The following is a 21,280-nucleotide window of genomic DNA, read 5'->3' as shown; positions in this document are numbered from 1 at the left end:
CAACCACCTGATGGACATTCCTATAAAGATGGCAGCTCCACAATGCTACTTACTACTGGCAAGGATCAACCGTCTACAGACACCGGCTAAGCCCTCACCCCCAAGTCAGGATGGTTACTCGCTTCCTTGAGGCAGCGTCAGGGACTAGTGAATCGTACTGGCTCCAGTCTTCAGTCTAAATGGACGCTGCATCCCTGATGTATTTGGGGGAGCACAGGGCTTCTCGGCGGCTCCCGGGAAGACCTAGGGGGATACCAGAACTAATGGGCATTCCTCAGGACACCAAAGTCCTGATGCACTCAAGACGCTCCACTGCCCCATTCTTCTCTGACCCTGGAACCAAAACAGCCTTCCCATCCTACTTCTTCCCAGTTTTCAGGGATCTGAGGAGGTAAATAAAGAATGAAGTATACAACATACTCTTTTATTCATACGATGTAGTCTGAGGTGGTGGCATGATGCCCGAAGCCTTGTGAATGTTAAAGATGCTAATTCAACAACGGGGTCTTAACAGACCAGCTCATAGTTTTAAAAAATATTTCTTTTGTTACTCTGTTACTGATATGCTCCACATTTTTTTTTTTGAGAGAGAGAGAGAGAGAGAGAGAGCACAAGCCGGGGTGGGGGGGGGGGGGCGCGGAGAGAGAATCCCAAGCAGGCTCCACACTGTCATTACAGAGCCCAACATGGGGTTCAAACCCACGAACCATGAGATCATGACCTGAGGTGAAACCAAGAGTTAGACCCTCAATTGACTGAGACATCCAGGCATCCCTGATATGCTCCACATTCTTCCACTTGGTTATTCCTCATTGTGTCTCTTTTGTAAATGGTCTTCGTATCACTGGTTTACCTTCCTACTAAGTGATCATCATTCCTTATGTACTCATAAAAAGTGTTTATTAGTAAGGACAGTAGCCTACAGCCTAATTTTTATTTGTGTGTTTTACAACTTCCTGTTTACCCAATTCTTTAACTGCTTCTACTCATTTTTTCAATGAAGTCTCTTGGATGCTCTGGGTAGACAGGAATATTTTCTGTAATAATGTTTCTTCTTTTCTGGTATTCATACATCTTTTCCTTTCCTTGTTTCTATGGCATTAACTAGACACTTCAGACTAGAAGTAAATAGCAGCACTGACAACAGTCACCCATGTTTTCATTTCTTTTTTTTTAATTTTTAAATCTTTATTTATTTTTGAGAGAGAGAGGGACAGAGTGGGAGTGGGAGAGAGAGGGAGACACAGAATCCAAAGCAGGCTCCAGGGTCTGCACTGTCAGCACAGAACCCAATCCGGGGCTTGAACTCATCAACTGTGAGATCATGACCTAAGTGGAAGTCAGACGCTTAACTGACTGAGCCTCCCAGGTGGCCCATCATTTCTTTTTTTAAAATAACATCTTTATTGAGATTTAATTCACATTCCATACAATTCACCTACTGTACTGGTCAGTGGTTTGCAATATAATATATTCACAACCTTGCACAACATTACCACAATCAATTTTAAAACATTTTCATCACCCCAATAAGAAACCCTGTACCCATTAGCATTCACTCTTCATTTCTTCCCCACCCATCAACCTACTTTCTGTCTCTGTGGATTCACCTGCTCTGGACAGTCCTAGTTTCACATAACCAGAGCCCGACAGCATGCTGTAGTGTGCGACTGGCTTCCTTCACTTGGCATCATGTTTTCAATCCAAGTTGATCCATGTAGAATGCATCATTACTTCATTTCCTTTTATTGCCAAATAATATTTCATTACATAGATATGGATATGTCACATTTATATTTCTCCGTTTGTCAGTTGATGGACATTTGAGTTGTTTCTACTTTTTGGTTATTAGGAATAGTGCTGCTTTGAACATTCTTATACAAGCTTTTATGAGGAAAATCATTTTCATTTCTCTTGGATATACACACACACACACACACACACACACACACACACACACGTAGAAATGGAATTAATGTGTCATATACAAGCCTGCTTAACATTTTGAGGAACTCACACATTATTTTCCAAAGCAGTTGTACCATTTTACATTCCTACTACCACTGTATGAAGGTTCCAATTTTTCCACATCTTTGACAACACTTTTTATAATCTTTCTTTTTTACTACAGTCATCCTAGTAAGTATAAGAAAGCATCTCACTGTGATTTTCATTTGCATTACCCTGACGATTAATGATGTTGGGCATCTTTTCACGTGTACCTCTGTTTTTAATGGGAACACTTCCAATACTTCACCACTGAGTTTGAGGATTTATCACATTATGGAAGTGACCTATTCTTAGTTCACTAAGAATTTTGATTTTTGAAAATCAGGAGTGAACACTGTGCTTTTTGAATACATATTTGGATGAATATTTCCTTTTTATTTTGGTCCTATATAACCAATAATAGCAATAGATTTCTTAATCTTTAAAGAAGTCTTGAATTCTTAGAGTTGGCGTTTTAACATTTTGTATATTTTACCATGTCTGTTTTGATTTCTGTTATGGCTTTGCATTTATGCTTTTAAGAGAGACTGACATGTACCAGCCTATTCTACTTTTATCAGGTGACTTCATCGTGGTTATGATGACAGTCATTAATCAGGAAGATTTATACAACTTATTAATCATTTTTGAAGCAAATACAGGCACTTCTTTATATAGAAATACATCTTTAATTATCCTTTCAATTTCTTATGTGGTTATATATCTACTTGATGTTACCATTTTCTTTTTAAAGATTTTTTTTTAAGTAATCTCTACACCCAATGTGGGGGCTTGAATTCACAACCCTAAGGTCAAGAGTCACACACCCCACTGACTGAGCCAGCAAGGTGCCCCTCAATGTTACCATTTTTTACTAAATCTCATTTGTACATCTATTTTCTTTACAAATTATCTTCTAATTGCTGGTGTCCAAATTCTCATAACTTTTTAATTCCTATCTGCAGATGAATCCCTCCCTCTTTATCCTTTCTCTCATTCCTAAATTGCGAATTATGCTTTTACTTTCTCTTGATTAGACGGGCAAAGGGTTTTCTTCAAAATAAAAGGTCTTGGATTTATATATAATACTTTTTCTCTTTTCTGTTTAATTTCTGCTCCTTTGTTAGTAATAGTTCGGCCTTCCTCGGTATACCATGTGGCTTTCTCTGTTCCTTCATTCATTTCTAAACTCTCAGGCTTAAAAGTCCACTCATTCATTGTCATTCTTTTTGTTTAATAACAAGCATTTAAGTCCAATCATTTCCCTCCAAGTAAATCTTTGGCTGCACCTTATGAGTTTTATTTGCAGCATTCTCCTTCTTTCTAGAAGAGTCTTTTACTGCTTCTTTGACCCAGGAGCATTTAAGGAGATTATTTTTCTACTCTCACATGATCAGATTATTTTACTTAAACTGTTGTCATTAAAGGTTCTATTCCGAACTAACTGCAAGAAAGATCTTATGGAAGAGAGTTGTGGGAGAAGAAAAGCAAAAGGATATATTATTTTTGGAACATTTCTATGGGAAAATACTGATTTGCATGCTAAAATATAACTACCTAAACTAAGTGGAGGTTCAGGGGTGATACACCAGTTAGCAGTATCTAAATATGGAATGTAAATAATTTTCCCTGTCCTTCGGACTAAGGAGACAAAACTTGATTGGGATAATCATGTTGAACATAAGATAATATTTTGAGGCAAAAATATTTAGTATGGATTATTCTCTCCATAGTAGTGAAGGAAGCTATACCACTTAGATTATTTTTAGAAAACCTCAGCGAAACAGAATGAGGTTCACAGATGGTGGCAGATTAGAATACTTGATGAGACTTTTTCTGTGTCTTTTTGTTAACTTTGGCTGCTGTTGCAGAAAAATTACATTTCAAAATTTGGCAATAGTTCTTAAAGGTCCCATCGCTGCTGAAAGTAATTTTGAAGTAGAGGGAGAAAAAAAGAAATAAAAACACAATGAAGGAAATAAGAGGAGCATAATTTCCCAGTGATCTGTAACAACAAAATAAATGAACAGTAAAAATTAAATTTCAACTGTCTGATAAATTCTGTGATGTTAGGGAGCAATGCTCAGGGGTACCATATGGTTTACACTAAGATAGCCAGAACATTCTTGACTGGAACTCTAGAATCAGTCAACTGTATATTAAATGAAACAAATCTCAAGAGTTTGGGCACCATCTTGACAACCCACTGGCTCAATAACTCTGCCTCACTGTTCAGCTAACTTAATTCTATCTTATTTAGACATTATAAGCTATAAATCGGTAATAAGACCGATTTCATGCCTGGAGAGACAGGACTCAGAGGAGACCACCAGCTTCCCTGGACCAAGTTATTACAATTCATTTGTGCGCGCCCAGGAACACCATGCTGAAGACACACTAGGTATTCATGCTCCATGACTAGTAGTTCATCTATGCAAAACATCTGACAGTGCATCATTAATTCTTGGGTGTGCACTGTTCACATTCTGACACTTCTGAAAACGGAATACATCTTACGGTTAATGTGTAAGAAGTCGTGTGTCATTGTAATCGACAGTGCTTCTGCCTTTCTTTGTGGGGACACAACATCTTGGTGCGTCTTATCATCACTGATGTCTTGGATTTGCTCAAGTGCAGTTAAGTTTGTGGTCGTTGGCACATAAATGATATGTGAAACCATGAGACCCAAAGAGGTTACCCAGGAGAACATGTAGAGTGAGAAAAGAAGAAATCTGAGGGAATCTAACCTTTAAAGTTCTGATAGAAGGCGATAAATCAGAAAACCAAACTAGACAGGAATGCAGCTGGAGGAGGAAACTCAGGAGAGTGTGTGGTCATGGAATGATGTCAGGAGGGAATGGTTTAAGAGAAAGGGAGAGTGTCCACTCCAATGCTGCTGAGACATCAAGTAAGTCAAGAAGTGTAAAACGTCCACTGGGCTCAGTAACATGGAAGACGCTGCTGACCTTAGCGGGGCAGTCCTGGGAGCACAGCGATCAGAAGCCAGAACATAACAGCAGAAGGAGTGAGCTCCAGAGGGCCCGAGAGAGTAGAGGCTCTTCTCCTTGTAGAAGGAAGGAGTGGACCAAGCAGAAGGAACAGTGCAATAGCCTGACCACTGGAACTCCACCCTCCAAAGCATAGGAGGAGCCTTCCAGAAGCAACTGGCATGTCAAGACATGTTAGAGAAAGAATCTTATTGTGCTGCCGAAGAGGGGGCCATCTGGAGCTGTGATACACACACAATATACAACTCCCATTAGGAGCTGAAAGAACTTGGGAGGAGTTGAGACCTTGAGAGAAACGCATTTTTTTAAAGTTTATTTTATGTATTTATTTTGAGAGCAAGGGAGAGAAGCAGGGCAGGTGCAGAGAGAGAGAGAAAAAAAATCCCAAGCGGGCTCCACACTGTCAGCACAGAGCCTGACACAGAGTTCAAACTCAGAAGCTGTGAGATCATCACGTGAGCTGAAATCAAGAGTCAGATGTTGGGGCACCTAGGTGGCTCAGTTGGTTGAACGTCCAACTTCGGTTCAAGTCATGATCTCGCGGTTTGTGAGTTTGAACCCCGCATTAGGCTCTGTGCTGACAGCGTGGAGCCTTGAGCCTCCTTCAGATTCTGTGTCTCCCCCTCTCTCTGCCCTTCTACTGCTCATGCTCTGTCTCTCTCTGTCTCTAATAATAAATAAAAATGTAAAAGAATTTTAAAAAAAGAGTCGGATGCTTAACCAATGCTTAACTGAGTCACCCAGACACCCCAAAAGAAGTGCATTCTCAAGAATCAGAAAAAGGAGATGAGGCTCACTGGGCAAGGATTTATTTATCCTGCTAATAATAAAGTCTTCTCCAATCCTACAAAGGATTCTCCCCCAGCTTTAAAAACTGGTCTTTTTGGGGGCGCCTGGGTGGCTCAGTCAGTTAAGCGTCTGACTTCGGCTCAGGTCAGATCTCATGGTTCATGGGTTTGAGCCCCACATCAGGCTGTGCTGACAGCTCAGAGCCTGGAGCCTGTTTCGGATTCTGTGTCTCTCTCTCTCTCTGCCCTTCCCCCACTCATGCTCTGTCTCTCTCCGTCTCAAAAATAAACTACAAAAAAATTTTTAATAAAAACTTGTCTTTTTAAAAAAATTATGAAATGTGCACTTATTTACATAATGTTTAAAGATTCAGAAATATAGAAGGAAGGGAAGAAAATGACCGGTAGTCCCAAAATCCAAACACAAGCACTTTTAATCTTTCAGTGTATTTTAGAAAACAGTTATACCTCATTTTAAGCATTATTTGATCAGGTAGTGAAGTGCCAGAAGAAATAACCCCAGGGATGGGAAGGAAAAGTCTAATCTCCATCTTTTGCTTTACTGAAACTTGCCTTTGCCCCAGATCTTCAGGAGGGTTTTATACACCTTGGTGTTTCAGTGGGCTGGAAGAATGCTGTGTAGCTAGGCTTGGGGCAGGCTGTAATTCTGCATGGTGCGGGCAAGGAGCACAGATGCATGAGTGGACGGTGAGACGATCTCGGCCGTGCCTACCTCAGTGGGAGCAGGGAGTGGGCGCCAGAGAGGACTGTGGAAATGCAAACCTCCATGGGAATTGGCAGAAATTCCAGGGAGACTTGGACTTCCGAAGGGAAAAGAAAGGGAGTGTTCAAAATAGCCTTCCCGATAGTTCATGGATCAGGCCAATCTCAGCTGTCATTTGGTTTATGTCAAAAATTACCAAAATAATAATAATAAAAATAATAAATATTTTTAGAGTACTTAGTCAATGGCCATGAATTGGGCTGTTTCTTTGCAGACGTGACTTCAGTCAAGCCCCACAATAACCCCATGAGTTAGGTCCTTAGGTAGTCCCCCAATTCACAGTTACTGGGGACCCAGTTTCGCCAGGCCACTCAGGCGATCCGCCTAGCCAGAGCCCAAGCCCATTGTTCACCAAGGCTGTGGGCACCAGCGAATGCCTCTGAGGTCATTTCAGTCCCGTTCTTCAAAATTAATATCTATCAGATAATCGGTATACAATTACTTTAACCAATTTTATACATGAAAATCAGCATGTGAAAATTGAATGCTTTAAGACAAAATTATACTATAAAAACATATTCACAAACCATTATCAGTGTATTCTTTGAGATAAACCCAAAGATGGAAGGCCTGTGCACGGAATGCAAGGGACCCAACGCTGACCCAAGATGTTCAGCATTCTCAGGACTAAGACAAACTACCAAACATCCAATCCCATTCAATGACATGCCTATGCAGAGCGCAGGGCTCGGCGGTAAGAACAAAATCCATCCTCAGGAATCTTACAGACTCAACGGAAGAGGCTGCGTCCCAGTTTAACAGCCTTTTCATTCCCATCCCTGCTCTGCTGGCTTTAGATTGAGGGGGGAAAAAAGATTCCATCAGCTTTTCTAGGTCAAGGCTGAAAAGCTTCAGTGACAACCCTGGGCCTTACCACGTCACTGCCAGGTCTGAAACAGCACACCCGGCTGCAGAACGCGAGTCTGGCTCGGTCTTTCCCTCGCCGCCTGGGAATCTGGGAGACCTTGTAAATCACTGAGACAAAGGGCCTCTCTTCAGCCAGTCTCCATCACACCACCTACTTTCAATTTTGATAGAATATGAGCTTTTCCCTTCTCCCCTGCAGGTCGAATATTGCACTGTGGAACACTCTCGATTCCCAGAATCGTATCAGACTATCTGCAAAAGTAAAGCTGCTCTGCAGGACAAGAAGTCCACAGTGCATGGGGTAGGATTACCTTTTATTGAAAAAGACAAAAGAAAGGCAAACAGCACTGGCCACCAGCTTTGCTTGGGCCAAAGACCACATGAATTAGGCTGAAGGTCACTGCCGATCACTTTGGGGGAAGAGATCCAGAGGTTGCTGAACAGGGAGAAATCTAAATGCCTGCAACAGCCAAAACCTAGGACAAGTTTATGTTCTAATCTAAGAAAAGCAGCTAGATAAATAGTTTGTCGTGCTAAATTTGGTATCATGACATTTTCTAGCTCTACCAACATGAAAAAGTATTTGCGAGTCAGGCAGGAGGCCTGGGCTCTGGTATTGGTTCTGGTTTGGGAACTGAACTTGGGCACAGGCAGTTTACCACCCATCTCTAGGTTCTGACTTCTATAAGGGACCTAAAGAGCATGTAGTCTTTCTCTAACCGGCTGCTGTGATAAGTCAGTGGTACTAGTACTTTACAGACAGGCTGGAAAGCACACAAAACAGGAACTGCAAAAATATATACAATAATGACTCAATATAAAGGAGACAGGTGAACACACCCAGCCCGAGCACACTGCCCACTAGTGGGGTAGCAGCCACCTAGGCCCCAGCAGGCTCCCTTCCAGTCTCCACGCTCCTGGGGAATCTCCCCTTTCCTCTTTTTGGGGTCTTAGCACATGGCTGTCTGGGAATCCTGGAGGACTTGGTAAGGCTTCCTGGGTTAGCTCTAGCTCTGATAATTAAGTATCGTTTGGTTTTAAGTGTGATTGAATAAAGTATCTTACTTTAGCGTTTAAATCTTTTTTTTACTGTTTATTTATTTTGAGAGAGAGAGAGACAGAGTGTGAGGAGAGGACGGGCAGAGAGAGAGAGGGGGAGACACAGAATCCGAAGCAGGCTCCAGGCTCTGAGCAGACACAACTGAGCCTGACATAGGGCTCAAACTCACTAACTGAAATCATGACCTTTGCCAAAGTCAGACACTTAACCCACTGAACCACCCAGGTGCCCCTCTTACTGTCGTGTTTAAAAGAAAGTACTTTAGTTGCCATTCTTTACCAGATAACATCGGATTGCATCTTTGTTAAACTATTATATTTAATCGTAATGCTCATACAATCCTTCAAGATAAACTGAAAGAAAACATTATGTAAAATGTATATTTACAACAGTACGCCAACCTGATTTCCAAAAACATAGTATTTCAAAATCTTTCAATCTAGCCATCCATTTTTTACAATCTTTAAGGGGGGAATTCAGGCTACACAGCATACAGACCAAGCTGGCTTCTAACTGCCCACCCGTCAAACTCCCACATCACTGATCAGAAAGTATCCAAGTGACAAGAGGGACTTGTGCAGAGACCAAGCTTGCGGCCTTACAATAATGGAAAGCTAAAAGTCAAGGCAGAATTCACTTTTCCTAAAGGGTTCATTCTCTGGAATCAACATGTCATATTAGCCACAAAATGTGAAGATGTACCACACAAAAATGTCCACTATTACTTCAGTGTGAAATACACAACAGTAAATGGAGGTCTATCGCATCATGCAGCGATGAGCACAGTGAAGAGGAGAGGTGGCCAGAGTCCCACCGCTGAGACATGGAAGCTCCCAGGTTGCGGGGCCATCCCTGGGCCGCCCTAGCTTGAAGCAGTGCCTACTCCCTCGCTTCCCTGCTAGCTAACTGCCCTAATCAGGCCCATCCAGGATACTTCTGCAGAAGAACTGATAAAGAAGGAAGCACAACTATGGGAGATCCCTTCCAACTTCTCCCTTGAGCAGAGGGAGGGACAGGAGGAAGGGTAATCATAATAAAAGCAAAACTACAATTTAAGGAGCAACTAGCAGGCTCCAGGTACTGTACGAAGTATGGTGCATACGCTATTTCTAACCCTAGCTGACAGGGAGACATGGATATTCCACCTACAAATGATTAAAATAGAAACACATCAAGTATAAACCAATTGCCCATGGACTCACAGCTGGAGAGTGGCAGAGCCAGATTTTAAACCAACAGTACCTGACTCCCACATCCATTTCCCTAGGCCTCTCTGGTACTTCACCTCTTCAGTGCAGGCCTAGTATTGTACATTACAGAAAGGCATCATGGCTCGAAGCCTATCCTCTATTTTCCCTAAAATTTCAATCAGAGAAGTACAGAGTTAAAAAGTAAAGAGCTCTCAATAAAGCTAATGCATCGATAACTCAATGGAGAGAAGCTTAGTTGGCCATTTTAAGGCTGCCCGTTCACTCCATCTTGTCTAGAGAAGACAACCCCCATGGTCCTGTGGTCATTACAGCCTGGAGAGCCTGGTTCCCAGGTGGTCCCAGGACTAGCCAGATAGAGTCTTGAAGTGAGTCCTGGCATGTTGCAGGTGCTATGGTAATGATGGCCTGCAGCATCAGGAGAACGTTTAAGAAGTCAAGTTCTACTTCTTCGAGCCATCCATGCATTAACTATGGGAATGTCCACTCTATTAGAAACGCTTAGTTGTTTTATTTATGATAGGTGTCTCCATGTTGCTAAGCAAGATGTTTGAAGTTTGAAGCCAGGGCTCTGGGATAATGAATAATCCCACCTATAAGTAGGTACATGTGTGAGAGAAGAACAAAAAATATATACCTCAGTGGTTATTAATAAACAGTAATGGATAAGCAAATCCATAACAGAGACTTCAGAGATTTAATTCTTGCTCCCACTGAATGTTCACCTCATGTCTGTGACTTAATTTCCCCCGTTAAAGTGGTGGTAGCAACAGAATACACAGGAAAGGTAGACTGAAAGATTAGAGTTGCCAGGTACCTTGACAAAGAAGAAAAAGTAAAGCAATAAAACATTCTTTGGACCATTTAGAGTTGTTATGATCTCTTAAAATAGAAAAAGCATTCAATTTTTCCCACTTATAAATAAGCACTTCCAATACTCTGTGTATTTGAAATTTGCTATGAGAGTACATCTTAAAATTTCTCATCACAAGAGAAGGAAAACTGTAACTATATGGGGGGGTGGATGTTAACGAGACCTATTATGGTAATCATTTTGCGATATGAACACATATCGAATTATGATGTCACACATCCTCAGCTAATACAATGTTACATGTCAATTCCATCTCAGTAAAACTGGAAAAATTAAATCACATTGTCCAACGTCACATAGTAAACTTGTTTGCAAAAAATAAAAATAAAAAGCACGTTTTCCCTACTGACATAACGTTGTTTAAATAAATAATAAGGGACAGTCACGAAGCTTTAGGAGTTTTCCAATCTAGCCATTTGATAGAAAAATCAGGAACATTAATCCTTCTCCCCAAAGACAGATTTAATCTGTTTAAAACTATAAAACCAATGAAAGTCTTTTCCCAGGACCATTTTATTCAGAGGTCAGATATTGGAGAAAAACTAAGGGCAAAAATCACAAAGTGTAGTCCAAGAAAATATATGACATGTAACCAGAAGAAACACTTGGACATTCTGCCCTTCATAAAACCCGTATCTTTGATATAAAACGGAGGCAAATGCTGGGGGGATACACACATTGAGACTGCATAAAAACATTCCTATTTCCAAGCTCCCTAAAAAATGTATCCTACTGTGAAGCTGAATGGTTTCTTAAACAGAGTTATTATCATCGGATATAATACAAAGGTACCTATGAAAGAACCCCATGAATATTAGACAGCTGCCACCCATTAGGTTTTAATTTAATTAAGCCCTTTTAATTTAATTGTTATTAATTTGCTGAGTGTCTACTCTGCACCAAGCATCCAGACTACCAAAAGGCATCTAACTAGTAACACTGCCTGCAGGTTACCTGACTTCACCTCTGTCAGGAATCTTCCAGGACCAAGAAAGAAAAATCTCAATCTCACATTGCTTAAGCCAAAAAGGATCTGTCTGAGTGTGCATCCATAAATATCTGTGGTGAGGCTGACTTCACACTGGCCAGGGGTTTGGAACACCTAGCCCCTCACCCTCATCTCTCAGTGGTCCCCTCCGCTGGCTCCTGGCTCTCTGCTCATGGAGGCCCCGGCAATCCAACGCCACCTCCCACCATCCCCATGACCAGCAAGAAAAAGCAACAAAGACCCTAGCAAAGACTCACTGCCTTTCACCGGGTCCTTAAGATTGCAATGACATGATTCTGGCCGGATGTGAGGTACAAGCCATGCCACAAACACAGGCACTGACCACAGAGCAGACATGGCCCTGAGAGGAAGAGGTGAGAACAGATGGTGACCAGCCGAAATCAGCACACGTCCACCACATGACCTGTTCCCAGGTCTGTCACCCAAGCAGTCACTGTACTGCACACCCTTACATGTCACCCTATATTCAAAATCGCAGGAGCTCCCCACCGCTGCTGGGAAGAGTTTTCCACAGCGTGGCCCCATTTTTATAGCAGGTTCCCTTCAGAATACCCCAAACCATTGCCAGTGTCATATGACAGATGCCACTGATTATTCTCCAGAGATACGCTGACCTACCAGAGTCCATGCATATACAGATAATCCTTCATTGAATTTCTTCCTCGACCACTAGCCTGTGTGGCTCACATCTTCAACCTTATCTCCCTCCCCAAGTAGCAACTTCTCTCTGGACAGAGACAGTTTCAACTGGGTTAATTGAAGACAGTTCAAATTTGGAAAGATGCAAAACCACTTTGAAACAGACTCATAATCCAAGGGGTATAGTCAGACCCATGGATAGGTACTGGTAGAAAAGTTCACCCCAGTAATCTCGATCTAATTTTCAAAAGTAAGGGCAAAAAGGACAGATGTGTTCATCCAGACTCTTTTGTTTTGGTAGTTTCACTGAAGGACACTGAAAATGAGTAAAAATTCTGGAACTGTATGCATGTTAGAAGGATATTTGGTGTGTCAGATTCCAAAGTGAAGTATTTATGTATTTCCTCAATTTGCTGGAAAATTGAAGTCCTTTCTCCACATGGGAAATTGAGTACTTGGTAGACGTATTTCTACCGATTTTTGAGCCACCTACAAATCTCCAAATAATTCCAACAAGTCATATTAAACTCTGGGAAAAACACAAGCTTTGCAAAATTTGCTTTTAAAAGAAAAAAAAATCAAATTTCCTATATAGATAAGGATATTTTTACCCAGCTTAGGTCAAGGTAAAGGAAACATCTTGATGATTTCAGATAGCCTTGAATGTCTATAAATGGGCAGGTTATTGAGTTCCATGTACCTATACAACTGTTACAACAGTAGATCTGGCTGAAATTTAAGTAAACTTTAAAAATTCCCTGAAAGGGAGAATAAAGCTAAAATAGTTCGTGTCACAGAGGCAGAGCTACTTAAGAAAGGAGTGCTAGGAATTCTTGGAAAAAGCAGAGACAAGAGAAGGGAGGCCATCTTTGCTCGGGGGAAACTACAAATGTTATGCCAGCAGCCAATTCTCATAAATAAAAAGTCAGGCACTTGAAAGTTTTGTACAGGGTCCATATAATTTATTTTGGTAGGATGACCCTGGATGTGTAGGCTTAAAAGAACATGTGCTGTTGAACAAGAGGACAGTCCCAGGATTTATTTCAACACCACCTTAAAATAACCCCAACCAAAAATACCATTTTCAACAAGCTCAAATAAGAGAAAAAGGGGAAGAAATATGAGGAAAATAAATGGAGAACAGATGTGAGGCCCATTGTGACTCAAAGAATAAATGTATGGAGTGATCTATTAAAAACCATTTACAAATGATTGCTATGAAGCACTATAGAAAGCCAAAGGCTTATTTTGATGATTTTCCTCCAAAAATATTTCTAAAATTCTAAAATGCTTCTGAAGTTGACATCTTTTTGACAAAGGCACTCTTAGCAAAGCACTAGGCTGTCTACTTATATAGCTCTTTGGGAACTATGGGGAAACATTTCTCCAAGGGCAAGTCGTGCCAGTTGGAACTTATTGCCGGTCCAAAGAGAGGAGAGAGCCGGGCTTGGAGAGAACCAAGTCATATACACCCCTTCCACCATCTTCTGGCAAGTGTCAGTGCCAGAGGACAGAGGGGTACCGCCGTCCGCCCGGGGCAAGGCCAGGTTCCAGCTCATTTACATGTTCCCACACCTCATCCAAGGCTCCCAGCCCTCAAGGACAGACTCCATAATCCACACCACATTCTTCTCCTGCTCCTCCTACAGCACAGCCCTCTGGAGGCCATCGCCGCCATTCTGGGAAGTATGCAGAGTACCCTGCAGACTGGAAGACGTGTGGCCTCTTCTGAGCGGAAGAAGAAAGGCTGTACTGCTGTCCTGTCACAGTGAGCTCAGAGGCCACTAAGGGCAGTGAGGACCCACTCACCCAGCACAGCATGCCCCTTCCAGCGGAACACCCCAGACCTGCTTCCTTCACACCACCCCATTCCACAGCAACCATTCTCTACCCTGTGGAGTGCCACGGCCCTGCGGTCACTGCTATTTCCCATTTACCTTGTGCTGCCTTACTTATTACATGCTGTTTTCACTGGACCACTGCACTGTTGCTGAGAACATATATCCCTTATGCCCACCATTCTCTGCAACGCCATGAACAACGCTAGGCTCACACTTACAAGAGAACCGTGGGAAAAAAGGACACACAGCCTGTGGCTTATGGACTTCCTGAAATGAGAGGCTACTGCCGTGATGTCAGAACAACGTTAACAACCCTCGACTGTGGGGCCCTGAGGACATACATTACGCCCATTTTGCCTTTCCACCCTGGTGCCTAGCACAGGTATGTGCCAAAATATTCATCCAGTGACACAAAATTAACAACAATATGGTAAAAATAAAGTATGGGAGGGCTTGTACACAGAGTCAGGTCTGACTAACTAGGAATGCTAAATAGTGAATCTGAATTTTCAGACAAGAAGGTGAGGAATATTCAATTGTGGAAGACGTTGCAAGTACAAAACAAGAACAGACATGGGGGGGGACCCAAACTTCACTGGCAAAAGTGAAAACAAAGTGTCCTGTAACTACCTTAGAACTAAGACTTTTTACTTTTTCTCACAGCTTGGATACAGTGCAGCTGGAGCTGAAAACCAGTCTTTAAGAGCTGCTGTAAACACAAGCCTGCATGTAAGAAGAAAAGCTACACCATTAAACTAGACAGACTCTGTCGTTAAGTCCACTAAGGGCAGAGGTTACCCATGGGTGTAGTAGCTGAGAAGTTTCTAGCAAGTTCGTTTAGCTTTGCTTCGGATCATAAATTCCTTATGTGACTGCTGTATAGGAATGCATAGCCCTCCAGAGACACCCTTATTTCCTTTTTTTTTTTTACATATACCTTTATTTTTATTTTTTTATTTTATTTTTATTACTTTATTTTTTAATTTTTTTTATTTTTTGTTTTTTTACAAATAGTTTATTGTCAAATTGGTTTCCACTAAACACCCTTATTTCTTGAGCAGAGACTACAGAAGACATCGAGGTCCTGCCAGTTTATCGGTACGTTGCAGGGCTGAACTTTGAGTCAGTGGGCACGATTTTTTTTCTTGCTGTCCTTTATAACATGCTTTGTGAAAATCCTGGGATTAAAGTTTTGCTTACAATGTGAACTTGAAAGCCGGTTTTCCTCGCAAAACTCAAATCTATAAGGTTGGTACCGAGTCCAGATAGAATATGTTTACTGGAAGCCATTCTTCTATTTTCTCGTTAAGTATTTCTGAATTAATGAAATATGAGCATAATTGCATAAAAAATAAGGACAAAAATAGTAAGACGCAAGGCTGTTGGAAGATAGTGAAGCGTGGACCTAACATCTGTTTAAACCATTCCCTTGATTCATTCAATGGAAGAGTATTCATTGTGCACCTTGACTCTCCGCCAAGAAGAGAGCACCCTGGAGACGCATCATGGACAAGACGAAGTCACTGCTCACAGGGAGCCCGTGTTCGGTTTGGGAACGGGTGGGCAGGAACAGGCAGTAAGTAAAACACATATATGCATGCCAGAAGAAAGTAAGAGAACCGGCTATCAGCACATGTGGGAAAAGAGGGAAAACGAAAGGCCCTGGGAGCTAGAGCGGTGTGGACGTGCCCAAGTGTCTACAGGGACTTGATACTGGGACTGGAGTCTGCGAGGGGTGAGAGGAGGGAGATGGGGTGCCCCAGGGTGACCTGTAGCACCTTCCAGGACAATGTGAGGACTCTGGCTCTCCCTCCGAGTGGGCTGGGAAACAAGTGAGGGTTTACAGGGGAAGGGTAACAGGATTTGGTAAATAAATCTAAAAATGGAAGAGTTTCTAAGGTCTTGGCTATAGTGATTATCTACATGTATTTAAAGAATATTTTTTAGTTTAATTCTTCCTACCATGTAAGTTCCATGAAACTAGGGACTCTGTCTAGTTCACCATTGGATCTCCAGGGCTTAAAACAGTACCTGACATACAAGACGTACTCAAGGAATATTTGGTGAGGGTACAAGCGGATGGATAAATGCATGAATGATGACTTTGAATCTATCCACTTAGCTCAAGAAGGCAGAATCCCTTTCTTCAAACCACCACTCCCCAAACTGGTTGAACAGTCCATGTCAAGGTACAAGTCAACTGTGTAAGTGTACCTGGAACGTTCTAAATAACTCCTACTTTGCTAGATGCCCCAGGAAATGAGACTTTCTTTCATAGCTTGGCAATAACTGTATTTCTCCGGGAATCTGTGATAAGCAGTATTTTAACAAATGAAAAAGAGGAGAAAAGTAAACATAGAATTTTTATAAAGTTGTCATAGCCTGCCACAAAACTTTAAGTGGGGGTTATTTTTAAACTATTTTAAATGGCTGTGGGAGGAAGGGTTGGGTTTATGTCCTGGGAAGTACTTTTACTCCCAAAGGCTTCAACTAGCTGTCCACCAGGGGAAAGGGCACTAAAAAAAATAGCTGAGACTGTTCCTGGCTTAAGAAATATGGTACAAAATGAGCAGCCCTGGACTCTCGCTAAGTGCAACATAGAAATACAAAACTGAACCATCACACGGGACGAAGTCACGGAATCCTGAGTGTTTGGTCAGAGGGTTTAATTTCATGCATACTTCACAGCTTGTCTTGTTCAGACTGGAAAAGCCAATAAAAATAAGCCTTAAATACGGATGAGAAAATATATGTACATCTGTTCTGTGAAAATAAACATTCCAGACAATGTTTTTCTGGCAAAGATATGACAGAAATGACAACCAAACAGAATCAGTTAAAGATGAAAGTTCAAGGGCAAATACTGAGATTTCCTAATAAATAAATAAAACAGACATATATAAAAGGTTACCATTTCAAGTCTACCATTCCTCACAAGATTTCCAAAGTTTCAAGGTATATAATCCCTTCATTATATCACTTTTGAAAAGTTTAAGGTTACTTTCACCCACTAAAAAAAAAAAAAAATCAAAGTGTGTCTCTCAGTTTCTTCAACACACATCCACTCCAAAAACACTCTCCCTCAGCAATCCAGGGTGGTTTCACTGAGGCTTTGTGAAGAGGAGCACAGGCCACTGCAAATGCTTGCTGAACAAAACCTGACATCTTTCCTAAAATCCATGTCGACCCATATTCACCCATGTTTGATAAATTAATGTTTTTATAAAAGAAAAATGCACTCTCAAGTATGGGTGTGAAGGAGAGTAGGGTCACTCAAAGAGTGCCTTCAAAGGAAATAATGTAACCCATTGTGCAGTGAGGAAGTGAATGAGTAAGTCAAATGACATGTGTGGATTAAGAAAATGTTTTTCATTATCAAATTTCACAGAAGCTATTTCAGCATACAAACCTGTGGCCACCTCTTTGTGCAATAAAGATGATAATACAAATAATAAAAACAGCTGAAAGGTACGGAATGCCAAGTTACTAGGCACTGTAAATATATTTTCCTAACTAGTCTCCTAACTAGTTCCAGATGAGGAAATCAAGGCTTTGAGAGACCTCAGATGACTCATTCAAGAACATATACCTCGCTACAATAGTCAAGACTGTGTGGTGCTAGTTGAGGATGGATATGGAGATCAAAGGAATACAACTGTATGTCCAGGAAGAAACCCATGCACCTATGGCCTATCCACAATCAATTCAACAGTGAACTGATTTCCCACAAGGGTTTCAAGACAATTAAGAAAAGACTTTTCCATATATGATGCTGGGACAACTGGAATTCCACGTGGAAAGAATGAATGTGGACGTCTAATTCACATCAAATACAAAAATTACTTCAAAATGGATCAAAGACCTGAACAATATAAATCTTTGTGACCACAGATTAGGTGATGGTTTCTTAGATAAGCTACCTAAAGCATAAACATCCAAAGAAAAATAGGTAAACTGTGCTTAATCAAAATTAGAAATGTTTGGACTTCAAAGAATGTGAAACTGAAAATAACCAAGCCATTGAACAGAAGCAAACATTTGCAACTCACAGGCTTAGGACATAACATGGGAGAAAATGTCAGTGACCTATGATTTGGAAATGACGTTTTAAATACAACACCAAAGGCATGATCTATTAAATTAATTCATTAATTTCCCTACGCGGCTCAGTTGGTTGATCGTCCAACTCTTGATTTCAGCTCAGGTCATGATCCTAGAGTCATGGGATCAAGCCCTGCATCGGGCTCCACGCTAAGCATGGAGCCTACTTAAGATATTCTCTCCCTCAATCTCTCTCTCTCTCTCTCTCTCCCTCCCTCCCTTTCTCCTTCTGCCCCTTCCCCCCACTTTCTCTCTCTCTAAAATTAAAAAAAAGGGGGGGATGTCTGGGTGGCTTAGTCAGTTAAGTGTCCTACTCTTCATTTCTGCTCAGGTCATGATGTCACAGTTTTGTGGGTTCCAGCCCCACATCAGGCTCCATGCTGACAATGCAGAGCCTGCTTGGGATTCTTGTTTTCCCTCTCTCTCTGCCCTTCCCCCATCCATGCTGTTTCTGTCTCTCTCAAAATAAATAAATAAACTTACACACACACACACACACACACACACACACACACACAAAGCCTCTGTGGGAGACACTGTCAAGAAAATGAGAAGACAGGTGCCTGGGTGCCTCAGTCGGCTAAGCATCCAACTTTGGCTCATGTCATGATGTTGTCATTTGTGAGTTTCAACCCCCGCATCATGCTCTGTGCTGATAGCTCAGATCCTAGAGCCTACTTCAGATTCTATGTCTCCCCCTCTCTCTACACCTCCCCCACTCATGCTCTGTCTTCTCTTCTCAAAAATAAACATTAAAAATTAAAAAAAAAAAAAAGAAAAAGAAAATGAGAAGAAAAGCTACAGATTTGGAGAAAATAGTTGCAAAAGACGTTTCTGATAAAAAGACAACCTGGTTAAAAAAAAAAATGGGCCAAAGACCTTAAAAGACACCTCACCAAAGATACACAGATGGCAAATAAGTCCATGAAAAGATGTTCCTCATCACAGATCATCAGGGTATTGCAAATTGGAAGAGCAAGGAGATACCACTACACACCTATTAAGAATGGCCAAAATCCAAAACTCTGACAACACCAAATGCTGACAAGGATGTGAAAGAAGAGAAACTCTCATTCACTGCTGGTGGGAGTTTGGAAGACAGTTTGATGGGTTCTTACACAACCAAAATTAATCTTACCATAAAATCCAGCAATCGTGCTCCTTGGCATTTACCCAAAGAAGCCGAAAACTCACGTCCACATAAAAACACATTACTAGGATACTTACAGCAGCTTTATTCACAACTGCCAAAACTTGGGAGCAACCAAGATTTCCTTCAGTAGGGAGACAGAGAAATAAAATGTGGCATATCCAGACAAAAGAATATCATTCAGCATTAAAAAGAAATGAGTTATCAAGTGATGAAAAGATGAGGGAAACCTAAATGTCTATTACCATGGGAAAGAGGCCAATCTGAAAAGGTGACGGACTGTATGATTCCAACTATATGATATTCTAGAAAAGGCAAAACTCTGTAGACACTAGAAAGATCAGTGGTTTCCAGAGGCTGGCGGGGGGAGAAGGGGGATGGACAGAGGGACAAACAGATGGAACAAAGAGGATTTTTAGGGCGTGAATGCACTCTGTATGATACTATACTGAAAGATGCATGTCACTGTAAGTTTGTTCAAACCTATAAAATGTACAACAGGAAGGATGAACCCTAATGTAAACTATGTGCTCTGGGTGATAATGGTGTGTCCGTGTGTGTTCCTCAGTGGTGACAAGTGGACCACTGTGACTCAGATGGCAATAAAGGGGAAGAGTATGTATGTGTCGGGGCAGGAAGTATATGGAAATCTATACCTTTTGCTCAATAGTGCTGTGGACCTAAAATTGCTTTAAAAAACAAAGAGGCTGGGGTACCTCGGTGATTCAGTTGGTTAAGCATCCAGCTTCAGCTCAGTCCATGATCTCAAAGTTTATGAGTTCAAACCCCATGTCGGGCTCTGGGCTGACAACACAGAGCTTGCCTGGGATTCTCTCTCTCCCTCTCTCTCTACCTCTGTCCTGCTTGCTCGCTCGCTCTCGCTCTCTCTCTCTCTCAAAAATAAATAAGTAAACTTAAAGAAATTTTTTTAAATAACAAATAAAAAACAAAAAGGCTATTTAAAAAAATAAGCAAAGGGTCTGAATAGAGATCTCTCCAAAGAAGATATATAAAAAGCCCATAAGCACACAAAAAGTGTTCAACATCATTTGCTATCAGGGAAATGAAAAACCATCACAATGAGATATCAGTTCACACCCATCCGGATAGTTATAATCAGAAAGACAGACAATAATAAAAGGCATTGGCCAGAATATGGAGAAATCAGAACCTTCGCGCCTTGCTGTTGGGGCTATAAAATGGCCTCTTTTGAAAACAATTTGTTAGTTTCTCAAAAGATTAAACGTATAGTTACCGTATGACTGCAATATTCCAATCCTGGGTGTGTATTCAGGAGAACAGAACAGATGTTCACACAAAACACGTGTATGTAAGTGTTCACAGAGGCTTTATTCACAAAAAACAAAAAATGGAAACAACCCAAATATCTGTCAACTGATGGATGGATAAGGAAATGTGGGCGTTGCTGTTTCCATACAATAGAATGTCATCCAGCAACAAAAAGGAAGGTAGTACAGATATGGGCTGCAATACAAGGGAAACTTGATAATGTTATACAAAGTGAATGAAGCCGGTCACAAGGGACCACATATTGTCTGAGTCCGTTTATATAAGATGTCGAGAATAGGGAAACATGAAGGGACAGACAGCAGATCTGTGGTAGCAAGGAGTGTGGGCAGAGAGACGTGGGGACTGGCGGCTAATGGGTATGAAGTTTCTCTTGGAGGTGACACAAATGTTGTGAAACTAGACAGTAAAAATTTTACACAAAAGACAACAACGTGTAATGAACTGTACCATTTGAAAGACTGAATTATTTGAATATGAATTATTTCTCATCTTTAAAAGTATGTCAAAACTAAACAAAAAAAAAAGAAACAAGAAAAGATGTATCAATAAGTAAGCGGCAGAATAAAAATTAAAACTGTGAGCACTTGACTTCAGAGCCACGCTGCCTCCCACCATCATGCTCATAGGTGACATACATTTGCCAAATTAAAT

The 21,280-nt window shown here is 41.2% G+C and overlaps 1 protein-coding gene across 1 annotated transcript in view; it reads right to left on the bottom strand.

The window, feature by feature from the left end:
* MTMR7 (myotubularin related protein 7) overlaps positions 1-21,280 on the bottom strand; it is a 108,945-nt gene that overhangs the window by 71,265 nt on the left and 16,400 nt on the right. The gene's annotated exons all lie outside the window — the stretch shown is intronic.

The sequence above is a fragment of the Hyaena hyaena genome, unplaced genomic scaffold (genome assembly GCF_003009895.1).
Source record: "Hyaena hyaena isolate Hyena2069 unplaced genomic scaffold, ASM300989v1 scaffold_562, whole genome shotgun sequence".
Lineage (NCBI taxonomy): Eukaryota > Metazoa > Chordata > Mammalia > Carnivora > Hyaenidae > Hyaena > Hyaena hyaena.
This window is presented reverse-complemented; position numbering and strand designations above follow the sequence as displayed.